The 12,120-nt window shown below is 39.4% G+C and overlaps 1 long non-coding RNA gene across 2 annotated transcripts in view; it reads right to left on the reverse strand.

The window, feature by feature from the left end:
• Positions 1–7,278, reverse strand: part of LOC145716234 (uncharacterized) — a 26,469-nt gene extending 19,191 nt beyond the window's left edge. Inside the window, exons 1-4 of one of the 2 annotated variants that reach the window (XR_014138781.1) lie at positions 4,640–7,278; positions 3,833–3,990; positions 1,166–1,259; positions 572–857 (exon numbers count right to left, since the gene is read on the reverse strand). This is a non-coding gene — a long non-coding RNA (uncharacterized LOC145716234). Of the gene's footprint in view, positions 1–571; positions 858–1,165; positions 1,260–3,832; positions 4,581–4,639 lie in introns of those variants that run through there. The other variant, XR_014138782.1, reaches the window with a different exon arrangement.
• Between the last annotated feature and the right edge of the window lie 4,842 nt (positions 7,279–12,120).

A 12,120-nucleotide genomic window follows, 5' to 3' on the forward strand; every position in this document is an offset into this window, starting at 1 on the left:
AAAAAAAAAAAAAAAGGAAGAAGATAGCAGGAGGGGAAGAATGAAGGAGGGGAAATTGGAGGGGCAGACGAACCATGAGAGACAATGGACTCTGAAAAACAAACTGAGAGTTCTAGAGGGGAAGGGGGTGCAGGGAAGGGTTAGCCTGGTGATGGGTATTAAGGAGGGCACATTCTTCATGGAGCACTGGATGTTATATGCAAACAATGGATCATGGAACACTACATCAAAAACTAATGATGTAATGTATGGTGATTAACATAACATAATAAAAAATAATAAAGTAGAAAAGAGTAACTTTACATAGTAAAAAAGCCTGGAAGTTACCACATTAGTCAAATGATCAAAATAAACATCAGTAATGGGACAAATTGAAATCACACTCTACTAAGATGGAATACATCAAGAAGAATACAGAATTATTTCTGAGATGCTCCTGCCTAAAATACATAATCTAAATCTAACATGAGAAAATATCCACCAAACCCAGGTTAGAGGTGCCACTGCCTTATGGAGTGTGAGCATAAAAGCCCATTTTGGGGGGCACAGTGAGGGGAAAGAGAAAACTGACCTGCTATGGACAATCATTCTTCCTTTTTCTGATTCAGTACTGGGTTCCAGATAGAACGAACATATTAAATTCTTCTGAGAAGGTTCTCTGAAGAGAAGTGATGCTATTACATGGAACAGAGCACTTTTGTTCTGGATCTGAGACTCGGACACAGCTGGAATTTTCCCTCCCTGCAAGGACATCCACCAAACCTTTGGCTGAAGGAACGAGCCTCCTGAGTTGCACTCTAATTGGATTTCTCTGGACTTAGTGACCTCCACATGGAAGTGAGGATCTAGGCTAAGAACTGGGAAGAGAAAGAGAGAGATGTCAGGTTCTAAACTCATTTCCCTGCACACATGAAGAGTTATTGCTATGGACTAGACCCCAATGTATGGGGCAGGAAACTGAGGCTCTGAAGTCTTGGCAACAAAAGATAGGGATCTAGACTCCTGAGCTAGATAGGAGCCCAACACAGTCCAACACAAATAGTCCCTACCCATTTCTAAACCTCTACCTTCGCCCCAAATACTTCTGCATGACTTCCTTAAACTGGTCCCTTCCAATTTTGTACAGGTACACCACCTGGGAGGACGGGGAACGGAATCAGCTTACCTGTATGTTGGTAGTGCTTTGAATGGGAAAAAGGAAGCAGGGCAGATCAGGGCAGAACCACCGGGTTCACAGGGCCCTTGGATTTGAAATGTGTCTGAAAAGAGAAAGAGAACAGAGATGGAGTCTGGGAGGAGTGGAGGTAAATTTGGGCAGTTTGGGAGACTTGTCTTACATATACATGGTTGGCTATTTTCACCCTCCTAAAGTCCTGGGGACAAGGTCTGAAAAGGGATAGCTACTGGATCACGGGGGTCTCTTTTCTGACCTGAACATACACATAGAACTAGGAAGGGGTTGGAGATGTTGGAGGTGGGAGGGGTGAGAATGGACAGGGGTGAGGCAAGCAAGGTGCTCAGGGCACAAAATTGAAGGACGTACTCGCTCTCAACTCATGCAAGTAACCATGAGAGTGAGAAAGTGAGTACCTCTTTACATTTGTTGACACATAATATTAACCATCACCAGCCGCCCCTTGTCAGCTTGGCACCCATACACATCTCCTTATACCATACTTAATCTCTGAATTAAGACAACAAGAAGCAGTTTTCTTTCAGCTGTCAAGACCAGCAATATAACTTCACTATCCTACCTCAGGAGTATATTAACTCTCCAGCCTTATATCATAATTTAGTTTGCAGGAACTCTGATCATCTTTCTCTTCCACAATATATGACACTGGGTCCATTATAATGAGATGACATTATGTTGATTGGACCTACTGAGCAAAGGAGTGACTACTCTAGACTTACTGGTCAGGTATTTGTGTGTCAGAGAGTGGGAAATTAATCCAACAAAAATTCAGAGGCCTTCTACCTCAGTGAAATTTCTTGAGGTCCAATGATGTGGGGCATGTAGAGATATTCCTTCTAAGATTAAGGATAAAGTGCTGCATCTTGTCACTCCTACAACAAAAATACAGGCACAATGTCTAGTGTGTTTTTTTTTTTTTGGAGTCAACCTATTTCTCATTTGGGTGTGCTACTCCAGCCCATTTCCCAAGTGACCCAAAATGCTACTAAATTTTTTGGAATGTATGGTAACTCTAAGTTTAATAGTTTGAGGAATTGCCAGACTGTTTTCCAAAGTAGCTATACTCTTTAACATTCCCCCCAGCTGTATATCAGAGCTCTAATTCTCCTACATCCTCATCAAAAATACTTATTTTCTGTCTTTTGGATTATAGCCATTCTGTGAGTGTGAAGTGGTATCTCATTATACCTTGATTTATATTTCCTTACTGGCTAATGATGTTTAGCATTTATATATTATTATTGACCATTTGTATATGTACTTTGGAGAAATGTTTACTTTAATCCTGTGCTCATTAAAAAAAAAAATACAAAGCATTCCCATATACTCCCTCTCTCCCCAGCCTCCCTACTATTAACATCCTATACCAGAGTGGTGCATTTGTTACAATGATGAATCTACACTTATATCTCATTATCACAAGTCCATGTGTCAACTTGGCTAGGTTATAGTACCTGGTTGCTTGGTGAAAGCCTAGATGTTGCTCTGAAGGCATTTTAAGATGTGTTCAACATTCAAATCAGCAGACTTTGAGTAAAGCAGCTTACCCTCTATAATGTAAGTGGGCCTCATCCAATCAACTGAAGTTCTTAAGAGAACACACTGAAGTCATTTACAAGGAAAGAACTCTGCCTCCAGATTGCCTCTGAACTAAAGACTGCAACACTGACTCCTGCTGAAATTTTCAGTTTGCTGCTCATCCCAGCAAACTTCAGACTTGTGAGCCCTCACAACTGTGTGAACCAATTTCTTAAAATACACACACACACACACAGAAACACAGAAACACCTCCTATTCATTCTGTTTCTCTGGAGAACCCTGAATAATACAAGGGGTGAAGGCTAAGGCACGTGGGGTTTCTTTTTTTGGGGGGGTTCTTTTTGAAGTAATAAAAAGGATCAAAATTGATATGGTGATATTCACTGTGAATATACTAAAAATCATTGAATCGCACACTTTAAATGGATGAATTCTATGGTATGTGAATTATATCTCAATATATCTGTTAAAAATATCTCTAAGTACAAAATAAAAATATTTTAAGCATATTAATTAAAAATGTAAAGGTGACATTGAAGGAGAAATAGCTATGAGTTGAAGGTAGTTTACTTGAACAGAAATTAGAGGTAGAGGGAACCTGGGTGGCTCAGTTGGTTAAGCAACTGCCTTCGGCTCAGGTCATGATCCCAGGGTCCTGGGACCGAGTCCCGCATCTGGCTCCTTGCTCTGCAGGGAGCCTGCTTCTCCCTCTCCTTCTGCCTGCTATTCCACCTGCTTGTACTCTCTCTCTGTCAAATAAATAAATAAAATTGTTTAAAAAAAAAGATGAAAAAAAAGAAATTAGAGATAGAAATTACTCAACCATTATCTCTTCAAATATTTCTTCTGTCTGATTTCTTTCTTTCTCTCTTTTCCTTGTTGGACTCTAATTACAAATGTGTTAGACTTATTTTTTTATTTGCCCCATATCTCCAGATGCTCTATTTTACTTGTTTTTGTTTTTTTCCCTCTGTTTTCTTTGCGTTTTACTGCAGATTTCTATTTGATTTATGTTCAAGTTCAAGGATTTTATACTCTGGTGATTCCGGTGTACTATGAGCTAAATGTTTTTAAAATCATTAAAAGCTGGGGGGTACCTGGGTGTCTCAGTCAGTCAAGCAGCCAACTCTTGGTTTCGGCTCACGTCATGATTTCATGGTCCTGGGATAGAGCCCTGCGTTGAGCTCCATGCTCAGTGGGGAGTCTGCTCAAGGATTCTCTTCCTCTGTCCCTCCCCACTACTCAAGCACTCTCTCTTAAATAAATAAATAAATCTTTTTTTAAAAGCATTAAAAGGATTAAAGGAATGGTAGTCAAGGAGCCAGTACTACACATTAAGGTCACATCACCACTAGGTTTCACAGTCAGGAAACTATTTCTGCTACCCAAAGTTCAGAAAACTAGGAAACCAATGCTGCTGTCACAAAGCTGTTGGCTGAACGATAGAATGTGGAATCTGGCCACTGCAAAAACTCTCGCCAGCCGAAGTCCATACATCAGCTGCCACCACCCAATAAGAATGGCCTCTACCTTCCTTCCATCTTCCAAATCTAACACAAATGTACCTCATTGGAAGAGCCTAAATTACATTCAGAATTCTAGTAACAAGTGAGTTTGTGAAATGAAGTTTTTACTTTTCCAAAATCTGCAATATAAGGAGAGGTTGAGAACATAGAAGAGGTAGAAACAATTGCTAAATGCCAGTAGACAATAGATAGTACATTCCACCCCTCTGCTGACATAATATTGATACACAAAATTCTACCATATTTAAATTTCCAATCAACAAAATAGCAGCTATTATATAATATAATATAATATAATATAATATAATATAATATAATATAATATAACATAATATAATATAATATAGCTATCCCTCATGTAAATGAAAATGCACTTACCCTCTATCCATAAAAAAGGGCTTACACCCAAAGCCCCATCACTCTCAGTATTCATCTACTGGTGATGTTCTTTTCTCTTCCACCTCAGCCACAATCCCATCTTGATAATCTAACGAACCAAATTATAAAATTAAGTACCACCAATATACCTTATATAAAGTAGTAAGGGAAAGGAAGAGTGGAATAAAGGAAATTGGCTAATAAATACATCAATATTCATGACAAAGCAATATGCATAATGACCACAATTCTCATTTCTCTAAGTGGTCACAAGAAGATAGTTGGTATTTATAATGACCTTCTTCCACTACCAATTCCATGATCCTTTTGCCTCAGTTAGCACCTCACCTAGTCAGTGTTTTTACTTGGTAAGGTAATCCAAATCTTCATTTGTAAAAGGTCTGAGCCATTCATGGTTATCTTGTGTTGGCTTGCTGTGATCTTCCATTTACCTTTCCTACTCAGTTCTTAATACCAGGAAATACCTCTCCCCACTGGATCCTTTTTACATCAGTCAGGGCCGCATCATGAAAAAATAAACCACCCTAGGAAATTTAAACATAGGAATTCAATATAAGGCGTTACTTATACTGATGTTGGAAGACTGAATGAAAGAGCCAAAAGGGACATGTGAGGGAAGGCAAATATTAGTAACCTAAGGAAGCAGCAGACCACCCTTGGGACTGAAGAAACCACAGGGAAGAGACAGGATTACCAGAATTTGCAGATGTGGAGGAGTGGCCTTCACACAGCTGGTGCTCAAACTGAGGGGATATGGTATAACTGGTACTAGGAGTGCCATTAAGGAGCTGTTCCCTGATGCTGGAAGGACACTAACAGGAGCTGGAAGCAGGAAGGAAGTCCTATACCCTCTCTTCTCTTTTTCCAATTTCCCACCAGTGTCTCCCATTGGCACCACCGAACTGGAGGAAGCCAGCTAGCAAGGAAATCTAGGAAAAGTATTTTGCAGGGTCCCAGCTCCAACATCTCAGAACAGAATATAGAATAGTGGGCTTAGGTCTATGAGATAAGAGATAAGTAAAAGAGATGCACAATATATCCCTCAGCCTACTCAGTATCCAATCACACCCCTTTACCCATAACTAAACTTCCATACAACGACAGTAACAACTTCATGCTGCCTCCTAAGAAGGTGCAACTAACATTTATACAAAGGAAGACACTGTCACCTGAAAAGGGGAGACAGAGCCCAGAAGCCATCATATCCATCTCTGGATGAGGTTAACTTTTGTTTTAGTTGGTCAAATTCCACCTGCATATTTTGTAACCTAAATATCAAATTGTAAGGTTAATCCCAATGAACAATTCCTATGTAAAATAATAGAGAAAAAGAGTAAGGAAAATAGTTAATACATACTAATATACACATAAAAGCAAGGGGTAGAATAGTATCTGCTATAGGTCTCATTTCTATAAATTATCTCAATGCCGTAATTGAGTTTTACACTTTCTTATTCCACTGACTTGTTCCTCTTTCCTTCAGCTATCACCTCAATTGATCAAGGTTCACAAGCTTGTGAAATGACCCAAATCTTCATTTTTAAAGGGTCTGAAGATTTAGCAGTCCTACCTTTATTGGGTCACTATAGTGCACCTAGAGAATACCCTGGTTTCCAGATAGTTCTCTTCGCCCCATTGTGCAGCAGCAATCCAATTTTTTCTTGGAAATTAGAATCATTCACCTCAGCCACTGCAGTCACACCCTTCTTTATATGTTAGATCAGTGACATAAGGAGCCCAACATTGCCAGGTGACCTCCAATTCAATGGAACTATTTCATGTCTCCTAACAAAAACATTCTTTATGCATTAAGCCCTCTAAAATCAGCAGTGACCAAACACATAAAGATGGAAAGAAAAAATGTTGCAGCTTTTTGGGTAGTAAAAGAAGCAATTCCCACTTTACCTCCTTAATTTCAGCCCTGTGTATTCTAGCTAAAAGATAAATAGAATTGTATATTGGTTGCTAGATAAGCATATGTTCCACATTGTAGAATAGCATCCAACCCCCGAAAGTATTGTTTCCCAGCTAATGTAACTGGACCATTCTACTAGCCTGCAAAGCCAGCTTTTCTGAATAGTAGGCAACATGATTGCACAACAAAAACAGTGAATGCTATGAGCTAGAGCCCATAGCTTCACCCCCTCTGCTGTCAATAATTATTTCCTTGAATAAAAGCAATGAAATGTGAGATGCTATGATGACAAATAAGACATTCTATAAGTCCATAGGTGATGGAGTTGGCAGAAGCATTTGGGAAGAAAAGCTAATCCATACCCAGAACAAATATTCTAGTGAGAAAATTTGTTCCATCAGTAATTGAAAGGAGATTGAAATCAACTTGCTACCAGGTGGCTGGTTGGTACTCCCAGTGTATAGCACTCGTCTTTGCTGTTGGCAAGCTGGGCTTCCAGATGTGATCACAGGTGGTTCAGTCTTAGAGGGGAGGGGGGTGCCATGTTGTTAAACCCATGCACAGGGGCCCCTGGGTGGCTCAGTCGTTACGCATCTGCCTTCGGCTCAGGTCATGATCCCAGGGTCCTGGGATCGAGTCCCGCATCGGGCTCCCCCCTAGCGGGAAGCCTGCTTCTCCCTTTCCCACTCCCCCTGCTTGTGTTCCCTCTCTCGCTGTCTCTCTCTGTCTGTCAAATGAATAAATAAAATCTTAAAAAAAAACAACCCATGCACAACCTTGAGCAAGCATCAGAATGACTGGGAAAAAAGACAGACTGACTTCTACAAAGCTGGGCTCTTTTGCTCCTACAGTACATTTCTAGCTGAGCCAGTAAAACATGTGGAACCATACATAGACGAGGCTAGAATTTTCTTCCTTTGTCAAATCATCACAGAAAATTCCCCATGAGGCCATGGAATGGGTTTAGGGAAAGTTGGCGAAGCAACAGTAGATACATGATGTCTGAATCATACAACTTACTTGTGCAATCAAGTCCCATTCTACATCTAAGTCACTTTTAATTGATGTAATGCTTTTCCTAGTTTGCCTAGGGCATTCTCAGTTTTAGCACTGAAAATCCCAAATCCTAGTAACCTTCTCAGTCCAGGTAAACTGGGAAAATTAGTCACCTTGGTTGCTGCACACACCCAACATCATGGCTTGGATTAAGTGATGCCCAGTTTATAATGTGCATCTCCAGCAGTATGTTCTCTTAGAGTCCTATGATCAGGTAGGTATTAAGCTTCTACCCACCAAGGCCTGATAGCAATTCAGAAGTTTTCCCAAAAGGAAAAGAGTAATTTTCTAGAGAAAGTGTAGCTTTGTTCCCAAATCCTAAGAGCCTACAATGTGAGTTCCTTCAGAAGCATGCCATAGCCTCTACAGTACCCAAATATGTCACATTGAATTTAAGCATCATTAGCTTGGTTAGACCATAAAACAGCATAGTTACTTGCCCTGTAGCCTAATTTTGCTCCAGAATCTTCTCTTTCTTTGCGCTCCACTGAAAACCAAGAGCTTCAACTGGAAATATCTCTTGGTAAATAGGTCCAAGCAGCACAATTAAATGCAGCATATGTCCCTTTCCAAATCCAAAAGGAACACCAAATTGTTTTTATTTCTTCATGATACAGCATATAATGTAGCAACTTGTCTTCCATTTTGGAATGATAGATACAGATATAGAGATATACCCAGATAAATAGCTTTACAGGTGGCAAGGCTGTGTGGATTTGCTTGCAAAAAAAGACAGTATCTGAAACAGCAGCTACAATGTAGTCATCACCTAATTAAATTTGTGATAATCCACTGTCAGTATCCAAAATCCATCCACCTTCTACACAGGCCAAACAGCAAGTTAAATGAGGTGAATCACCACCCCTATATCTTTCAAGGTATTGATGATGACACTAAACTCTGAATTTCCCCTATGAGACTATTTACTGTAGTCAGTTCCATGGCTTTCACTTGGCCTTTCCTACCATAATGACCTTCATTCCACAAGTCAGAAAGTCAATGTGGAAATTCTGTCAGGTCTTTTCCAAGTATGCATTCAGAAACCAAGGAAAAAAACACTCAGTGAGTTCTTAAGCCCACACTTTTTTTTAAGTAGGCTCCATGCCCAGCATGGAGCCCAGTGTGGGACTTGAACTCACAACCCCTAGATCAAGACCTGAGCTGAGATCAAGAGTCAGAGGCTTAACCGACTGAGCCACCCAGGCACCCCAGCCCACACTTTTAATATCTGTATATTATTTTTAATTATATTATATAAATGTCCTTGGGTAAATAGGTGGATGGATAGATAGATAGATGATAGATAGATAGATAGATAGATATCCCTGACATTTGAATACTACCCTACAAAACTGTGTGTGGTAGACCTGTCTCTTAGAATCGATGTGAAGATGATTGAGTTTGTGAATTTAAAGCTCAGAGAAAAGGTCAGAGTCAGAGGTAAAAATTCGGAAGCCATAAATATATAAATGTTATGTAAAGAAAGCCATGGTACTAGATGAGATCATCTGGGAAGGGAGGATACATAGAAAAGAAAGCAGCGGGGGGCGCCTGGGTGGCTCAGTTGTTAGGCATCTGCCTTCAGCTCAGGTCATGATCTCAGGGTCCCGCATCAGGCTCCCTGCTCAGCGGGAAGCCTGCTTCTCCCTCTCCGACTCCCCCTGCTTGTGTTCCCTCTCTTGCGGTCTCTCTGTCAAATAAATAAAATCTTTAAAAATAATAATAAGGGCGCCTGGGTGGCTCAGTTGGTTGAGCAACTGCCTTCGGCTCAGGTCATGATCCTGGAGTCCCTGGATCGAGTCCCGCATCGGGCTTCCTGCTCAGCAGGGAGTCTGCTTCGTCCTCTGACCCTATCCCCTCTCAGGTGTTCTCTCTGTCTCATTCTCTCTCTCTCAAATAAATAAATAAAATCTTTTAAAAAAAATAAAAATAAAAATAATAATAAAATAAAATAAAAAAGAAAAGAAAGCAGGGAGGAAGACCGAGTCTGGTAGCATTCCAAAATTTAGAAATCAGAATGAAAAGAAAGAGCCAGCAAAGGAAACTGATCATGACTTGTCAATGAAGTAGGAGGAAATGAGAAGGTGCTATTATGGAGACCAAATCTTATTACATTCTGTTGGGAGGTGATGACTGAAAAAAAATGATGACTGAAGTCAACCATTAGGGGGTTTTGTTTTGTGGGGTTTTTTGACAATATGGTAGCAATTGTTATTTTGTAAACAAGATAAGCTTCATTACAGTGACAGAGAATTAGGATAGACTAGAAGATGAGAAAATGGGGAAAGTGAATAAAGCCAACATTTTCAAGGAATTTTATAGTAAAAGGAAGAGAAATGGGAAAAAAAGTTGCTGACTGGTGGCTAAAGATAGATATTATCACATTCAAAAGTTATCCTTTCATTGATAAAAACTAAGAAATTTTAACATGAATGATATTGAACTTGATCAAATGACTTTTTATTTTAATAGACTAATTTTTGGAGCACTTTTAGGTTTAGAGAAAAACTACAAGAAAGTACAGGAAGCTCTGATATATTGCTTCTCCCTTCCCCTGCAGTTTCTCCAATTTTTAACATTTTGCATTTGTGTGGTACATTTGTTACAACTGATGAACCAAATTTATACTAAAGTTCAAAGTTTACATTAGGGCTCACTCTGTGTTATACAGTTCTGTGGGTTTGGACAAATGTGTAATGTCCTACCCTCTGCCATCAGAATATCATACAGAATAGTTTCACTCTTCTAAAAATGTTCTGCGCTCCGCTCTGGAAAACAGTATGGAAGTTCCTCAAAAAGTTGAAAAATAGAGCTACCCTACGACCCAGCAATTTCACTACTTGCTAGTATCTTTACCCAAAGATACAGGGCACCTGGGTGGCTCAGTCATTTAAGTTGTCTGCCTTTGGCTCAGGTCATGATCCCAGGGTCCTGGTATCAAGCCCCGCATCGGGCTCCCTGCTCCAGGGGAAGCCTGCTTTTCCCTCTCCCACTCCCCCTGCTTGTGTTCCCTCTCTCGCTGTGTGTGTCTCTCTCTCTGTCAAATAAATAAATAAAATCTTTTAAAAAAAATTTACCCAAAGATACAAATGCCGCGATCTGAAGGGACACCTGCACGCCAATGTTTGTAGCAGCAATGTCCACAATAGCCAAACTATGGAAAGAGCCCAGATGTTCATTGACAGATGAATGGATAAAGAAGATGGATTATATATATATATAATGGAATATTACTCAGTCATCAAAAAATGAAATTTTGCCATTTGCAAGGATGTGGATGGAACTAGAGGGTATTATGCTAAGCAAAAGAAGGCAATCAGAGAAAGACAATTATCATATGATTACACTCATATGTGGAATTTAAGAAACAAAACAGAGGAGCATAGGGAAAGGGAGGGAAAAATAAAACAAGATGAAATCAGAGGGAGACAAACCATAAGAGACTCTTAATCATAGGAAACAAACTGAGGGTTGTTGGAGCAGAAGGGGGTGGGGGATGGGGAAACTGGGTGATGGACATTAAGGAGGGCACGTGATATAATGAGCACTGGGTATTATATAAGACTGATGAAGCACTGACCTCCACCTCTGAAACTAATATATGTTAATTAATTGAATTTAAATAAATAAATATGAAAAGATTAAAAAATAAAAAACAAATAAAAATGTCCTGTGCTCCATCTATTCATCTCTCTCCACTTCCTCTGGACCACTGGCAACCACTGATCCCTTTACTGTTTTCATAGTTGTGCCTTTTCCAGAATGTCATATAATTTGAATTAAGCAATATGTAGCTTTTTCAGATTGGCTTCTTTCACTTAGCAATATATATTTAAGTTTCCTTCATGTCTTTTCATAGCTTGATAGCTCATTTCTTCTATCACTGAATAATACTCAACAGTATAAATGTACCACGGTTTGTTTATCCATTCACCTATTAAAGGACAACTTAGTTATTTCCAATTTCAGGCAGGTATGAATAAAGCTTCTATAAACATTCCTGTGCAGGTTTTTGTGCAGACATAAATTTTTAACTCATTTGGGCAAATGCCTAGTTGTGCAATTGCTGACTCATATGGCAAGCCTATGTTTAGCTTTGTAAGAAACTGACAGACACTCCTCCAAAGTGGCTGTACTATTTTGCATTCCCACCAGCAATGAATGAGTGTTGCTCACATCTTTATCAACATTTGCTGTTATCATTGTTTCAGATTTTAGCCATTATAACAGGTGTGGAGTGGTATCTCATTATTGTTTTGATTTGCAATTACCTAATAACATTTGATATTGAATGTCTTTTCATATGCTTATTTGCCATGTGTATATCTTCTTTGGAAATGTACCTGCTCAGATATTTTGCCCAGTTTTAAATTGGATGCTTTGTTTTCTTATTGTCGAGTTTTGAGAATTTTTTTTGTATTTTGGATACAAGTCTTTTATCATATATAGTTTTGCAAATATTTTATCCCACTCCGCGGCTTGTCTTTTG

The sequence above is a fragment of the Leptonychotes weddellii genome, chromosome 11 (genome assembly GCF_054177405.1).
Source record: "Leptonychotes weddellii isolate Sample4059 chromosome 11, ASM5417740v2, whole genome shotgun sequence".
In the NCBI taxonomy this organism is placed as follows: Eukaryota; Metazoa; Chordata; class Mammalia; order Carnivora; family Phocidae; genus Leptonychotes; species Leptonychotes weddellii.